Genomic DNA, 6,158 nt, shown 5'->3' on the forward strand with positions numbered 1-6,158 from the left:
GTAGTTCCCATCTGGCCTGCTAGGCTGCTGCTTAACTTGGTAACATATTCTAACTGAGCCTTCTTAGAACACATGGTCTGGTTTCTCTTATAATTCTTCTGTAACTATTTACTCCCCTCTCTGACAATCTAATAAGCATACCCATAAAGCAAAATTCTTGAAGTGGCTGAGCTTTTTGAGCCTTTTATCTAGAAAATTTCCTGCTTTAGCACAGGATTCTGGGAGTGCTTTGTCACCTGCCATTGAGAAGGAAGGGTGGTGGCCAACACAAGGGAATAAACAGAAGACATTGATTCCAGAACAAACAGAAAAAAGATCAGAGAGATTTTTAGCTCCTCTCAGTCCTGCTTCTTTGGAAAATACCAATAATCCAAGCCTCAGGCAGGCTCCTTGTGAATATCGATTGGGTCATTAGCTGGACGAGGACTTGCTTTCCTTATTGAAAGCAGTTCTGCCTATTTCATAAAGCAGTTTATGAATTTCATAGAAAGTTAAATAGACAAGAACTAATTGATCCAAATAATAATAAAAAAAAAACCAACAAAAAAACCCAACACCCTCCTTTTACTGTACTTGAGTTCTGTGCTAAAATTGTGGCTAATAAAAAGGACTGTGGAGTCAAAAATGACTAAATCCAGTGAATTAAGCAAAAGGAAACTCAGTATGCCTGCTAAAAGGAGTAACCACTGACACTGTGGTTGCCTGGTCCAATGTATTATGGGGTCTCCCATGTCTTCTTAAAGCCCATTTAAGGCACACCTCTGAGCCAGAGAAGGACCTCTGTGATAGTCACCAAGTTGGGAACAAGTTTCAGGACAGTTTAGCAACTGTGAGGCTCCAGTTCCTTTTGCTGTCCAAGCATCAGATTTGCTTCTCTGCTTTCAGTTTCTTATTTCCAAAGGTGCATCAGATAAGCCCTTTGTGTCCCAGAGCTGACAAGAGCCTTCCTGGACTCAGAAAGAATGATGGTCTGAGTCCCGGGCTTGTCTTCTTCCAACAGTGAGTCTTTCTTTGGAAGGAAAAACTACATAAAATGAAGATTTCTGACTTTGATATTGTTCTTCCTGTTCTCTACATGTCTTGCTTCGTCTTTAGAGAAATAGAAACATTTAAAAACAAACAAACAAAACCAACCCACCTTGAATAACAGCAGTCTTTGTATTTCACAGCTGTTTCCCTTTATCCTCAAATTAATCCCTCTTCTCCCACCCCCCACCCTTAATATTATACAAAAGGTGACAAGGTTGATCTTTGGATAATCTTTTTTTTCTTTTTTTTTTAATTTTTCTTTAAGGCAGCACTTCCCCACCTGTCAGATTTCATGGTTGAGAATGTGGTCCTGTGTGAAATACATAATATGACTACTGCCTAGTATGTATTTGTCAGTCAGTTCTGTCTTCTTCAGTGGCTTCTCCTGACCATATCACTCCAGCTGAATCTGAAAGCCACTCATTCACTCCAGTAGAATTACCCATATGCAAATTCTTTAAACTGAGCAAGATAACATTTTCTTGCGTTGCACTTTGTTTGAAAACAGGGTAGTGCTCCTGCATATTTTAAATAGCTTCCTGAGGCAGGTGCAAGTGATGGCAAGAGTGCCTGGTCAGCAGAAACAGCAGCAGTAATTGGATCTGCTGTTATTGAGTCCTGCGTGTTGCCAGATGGGAATGGATTTGCCGAGAATCATGGAGTCATTCACCATTTCCACTGAGGCCAAATGCAGCAGCACCAGGAGCAGGGTACTGCACCCTTCTGTGTTCCAGAATGACCATGGCACTCGTTTTCACATTCAAATAATTAATTACCAGTTGCAATTTCAGTCATGCTGGGTGGGAATCTGCAGCTGTAATTAGTGGCAAATTTTTAATTAACAAGTTAAGCACTTCTTATTAACAGCTGTTCGAGAAATAAGCCAAGATTCTTTAATGTGTCCCTTGGATCTACAAAATATTAGACTTACATTCTCTGCCTTATTGTGAATGCTGCCGTCGTATTTATGTCATGTCTATAACTATATATCTCTAGAAAATGCATAAGGTCTTGCTATATACATTGGCATTAAGAGTAAGATTTACAAGTGTTTGGTTCATATGAATCATCCTGTAGATAATTTAATTATCGAGCTCCTATACATTAGTAGTGGAAGCCTAGAAACTGTTTGACCTTACAGAAATTTATGAAGACTTGGGAGGAGAATAAATAAAAGAATCAGGCAGTGTTTAAACATAAAAATATGTCATTTGTCACAGAATCATCACACACACACAGAATCACAGAATGACCTGGGTTGGAAGGGACCTCAAGGATCATGTAGTTCCAACCCCCCTGCCTGGCAGGGCCACCAAACACACACATTTACTAGATCAGGTTGCCCAGGGCCCCGACCAACCTGGCCTTGAACACCTCCAAGGACGGGGCATCCACAACCTCCCTGGGCAGCCTGTTCCAGGGCCTAACCACTCTCCTAGTGAAGAACTTCCCCCTAACACCCAACCTAAATCTTCCCTCTTTTAACTTAAAACCATTTCCCCATGTCCTGTTATTGTCAGCCCTTTCGAAGAGTTTACTGCCCTCCTGGGAGTAAGTTCCCTTCAGGTATTGAAAGGCTGCAATGAGGTCACCCCGCAACCTTCTCTTCTCCAGGCTGAACAAGCCCAACTCCCTCAGCCTGTCCTCACAGGGGAGGTGCTCCAGCCCCCTGATCATCTTCCTGTCCCTCCTCTGGACCCTTAACAAAATCTCCATGAGGGCTCCACACCTGGACACAGTACTCCAGATGGGGCCTCACAAGAGCCGAGTAGAGAGGGACAATCACCTCCCTATCCCTGCTGACCACCCCTCTCCTGATGGAGCCCAGGATCCCATTTGCATTCCGGGCTGCCAGAGCGCACTGCTGGCTCATGTTGAGCCTTTCGTCCATCAGGACCCCCAGGTCTTTCTCTGCCGAGCTGCTCTCAAGGACCACTCCTCCCAGCCTGTACAGGTGCCTGGGCTTCTTCCGGCCCAAGTGCAAAACCTTGCACTTTGCCGTGTTGAACCTCATTAGTTTCACCTCCAGCCTGTCGAGGTCCCTCTGAATGACATCCCTTCTTTCCGCCGTATCGACCGCAGCACTCAGCTCGGTGCCGTCAGCGCACTTGGGCAGCGCCGTGGCTGGGTTGCTTAAAGCGCCTGTCTAGTAAACAGGAGCTCGTGGGTTCGAATCTTTCGGATGAGCCAAGGAGAGGCGGGGAAGGCAGGGGGCGGGGCTAGCGGCGTGGGGGCGGAGCTAGGACGGAGCTCGCAGCCAAGGGGCGGAGCTATGCCTGACCCTTAAAGCGCCGGAGATGTAGCTCAGAGGTAAGTGCGCATGCTCGGTAAGTATGAGCACCCGGGTTCGATCCCCGGCATCTCCATGGAAGGCGCGCATTGTTTTTAATCGCTTCTCGGCCTTTTGGCTAAGATCAAGTGTAGTGTAGTCACGGAAGAGCTGATGTAGTTTAACTTTCATGCAAGGAATTGCATTTGATATAATTGGAAAAATTATTGAACTAGTTCACTATTGAAAACTATTTTCAGTGTTAAAACTACTGAACTTTCTTCACTAGGAGAGTGGTGAGGCCCTGGAACAGGCTGCCCAGGGAGGTTGTGGATGCCCCGTCCTTGGAGGTGTTCAAGGCCAGGTTGGATGGGGCCCTGGGCAACCTCATCTATGGGGTCTCTATGGGGATGTATGGGGTCTCTGTGGGGATCTATGAGGTCTCCTGAGCAACCTGATCTAGTAAATGTGTATGTTTGGTGGCCCTGCCAGGCAGGGGGGTTGGAACTACATGATCCTTGAGGTCCCTTCCAACCCAGGTCGTTCTGTGATTCTGTGATAGTTCACATCAGCTAAGTCTAAGAAACAAATGTATTTTTATGTATTTATAAATATATGAATACCATATGCCATGTTTGGGGAGTCAGCATGGTCCAGTAGGTTGGATGCAACCACCCTTGTTTGGAAGTGATGTGCCATGCTAAAGAGCACCAAGAGCTGGAAAATGGTCCAAGACATACAGTATCTGGTAGCAAAAACATATAACCTTAGTTTCCCCCAGTGATTAATAGTGATTGTTTTTATTAAAAGATCTGCTTTGGGAATTTTCCAAGGCTGCATCAATGTTTTTTATTTACTTGAGAAACAACAGGCAAGAACATTAGTATACTGGGAATCTACTTTTCCTTTGTTAACAAATACCTTCCTCTGTTCTGCTCCTGCTGAAACTCTCCACTCTCCTTTCCTCCCATCCATGCATTTATTAGCGTGAAAAACACTGTTGCCTGTCTCCAAAAACTGGATACTGCTTCTCAGTGGTGTTGAGGCTCTCATTTAACTCCAAACCCCATGATAGCAATGCTAGTGAATAATATCAATTATTTTTATATCCTTGCCTTAGGGGCTTTCTTTTTCTCAAATAGGACATTTTTTTGATGATCTAGGTAGAATTTTTTCTAACTATGAACAGGTTTTGACAAGTGCCATCTTCTCAGTTCACTAAATCAAATCACCCTACAGGCAGTCACCTACTGTATGGAAGTATTGTTTGCATCTCCCCTTTATGCACTCATGTCTCATTGTTTGACATATTACTAATTGCAGGACCTGGAAATTACCATAGGGCCAATTGTGTTCAACAGGTCATGCTTGTCTGTTATTATCAGCATCACAATTAAGGGTCAGCAGATGTCTCTGACTAAAATAAAAATAGAGTGAGAAGCTTGTCCTCTTCTCAAATTAAACCTGTCTTGAATTTTGGGGAGATGTCATTCTTTTTACTGATTTATTTTTCTGCATTCTCTGGTTATGGACAAGAAATTCAAGTAAAAGCATTAAACACCTCTCAGGTGGTATCAGGGAAGTATTTATAGTGTTGATATAAAAGTACTAACCAAAAGAAGTAAAATTACCTTATGCCTTGAAGATGTAAACTTATTTAGATGAACAATTGATAGAAGCAGAGAGTCTCTGCTATGCAATGGACGTCGCCTTAGGTTTTGCCTTCCTTTAATGAGGTTTTAATATAATTCCCCCAAAGTCTTGCATCAGTTGCTCTTTCCAGGACTTAACGGTGCTTGTGGACACCATACAAATGCTGAGTTTCAGAGTTGTGCAGCTGCCATGCAAGACTCTGGTTCACCCCAAGTTGTGCATTACCTGCATACATGGCCATAGCTCACACCATTCCTTTACTGCTTCATTTCACTGTTCTCCTAGCTCTGTGTGTATATTACAATATATATTGTATATTATAATATACAATATTATAATTATAATTTCTTATGATTTATTCTCTTGCCTGCTTTAAATAACACATTTTTTTCTTCCAGGTAGATTTCATTTGGTTAATATCTATGCTCTAGTCTTTCTATTCCTTATCATATAATAATTCAGCATTGCATCATTCTCTTGGCCTCCCATTTTAGCACATGTCATATGTTTCCCAAATCATCAGTGGAAATTCTTCACAAAGCATTGCTATTGTTTACAGGCGTCTGGATGACCTAGAAAATTAAACTGACTTTCTGACTTGACTACATTTGCTTTCCTAATAACAGTTCTCATCCCATTGGATTTGAAATGTGATGATTTCACTTTAAGATTCAGAGGTATCTCCTAGGATTTTCTTTTGTTTTGGTCCCTACGAGAATCAAAATCTGGACTTTAAAGACTCATGCTTTCTTGAAAATATTATCATAACTAACAGTCATTTTTTTTCTGCACCTCATCACACAGCTCCTGAGATTTTATCACATAAACTATTTGTTATCCCTTGTTACAGTTCCTTCATCTCTTTGCAAACCATTTGTTCACATTCCAGCCTATCCTGATGTAATCTTTTTGTAGATTGCATACCACTTTTTCATGTGCTTTGCAAAATCAAAAGGACCTATCTATATTATTTTCATTTTCCATTTATTTTCATAATTCCATCAAGCACAGAACTCAGATTTCTGGCATGATTTATTCTTTAAAAATTCATTTGAATTCTTTTCATAGATCACGTTATCTTCGATGTGAATATCTATACATAAAACTTGAAGTGCAGATCCTGGTCTTAACATCTGAATTTCCATCACTGCTAACCTAGTGGATAAATGAGAAGTTTTCCAGTCAGGAACAACTATACTTCATATAT

General features: G+C 41.9%; 1 non-coding gene across 1 annotated transcript; it reads left to right on the top strand.

The window, feature by feature from the left end:
• Window positions 1-3,417: 3,417 nt before the first annotated feature.
• Window positions 3,418-3,604, top strand: LOC146761497 (U2 spliceosomal RNA). Its single transcript, XR_014945015.1, has one exon. It is a non-coding gene; the product is annotated as a U2 spliceosomal RNA (small nuclear RNA).
• The last annotated feature ends 2,554 nt before the right edge of the window (window positions 3,605-6,158 follow it).

Source organism: Coturnix japonica, chromosome 3, assembly GCF_054131305.1.
Source record: "Coturnix japonica strain WE chromosome 3, WE-NBRP24, whole genome shotgun sequence".
NCBI lineage: Eukaryota > Metazoa > Chordata > Aves > Galliformes > Phasianidae > Coturnix > Coturnix japonica.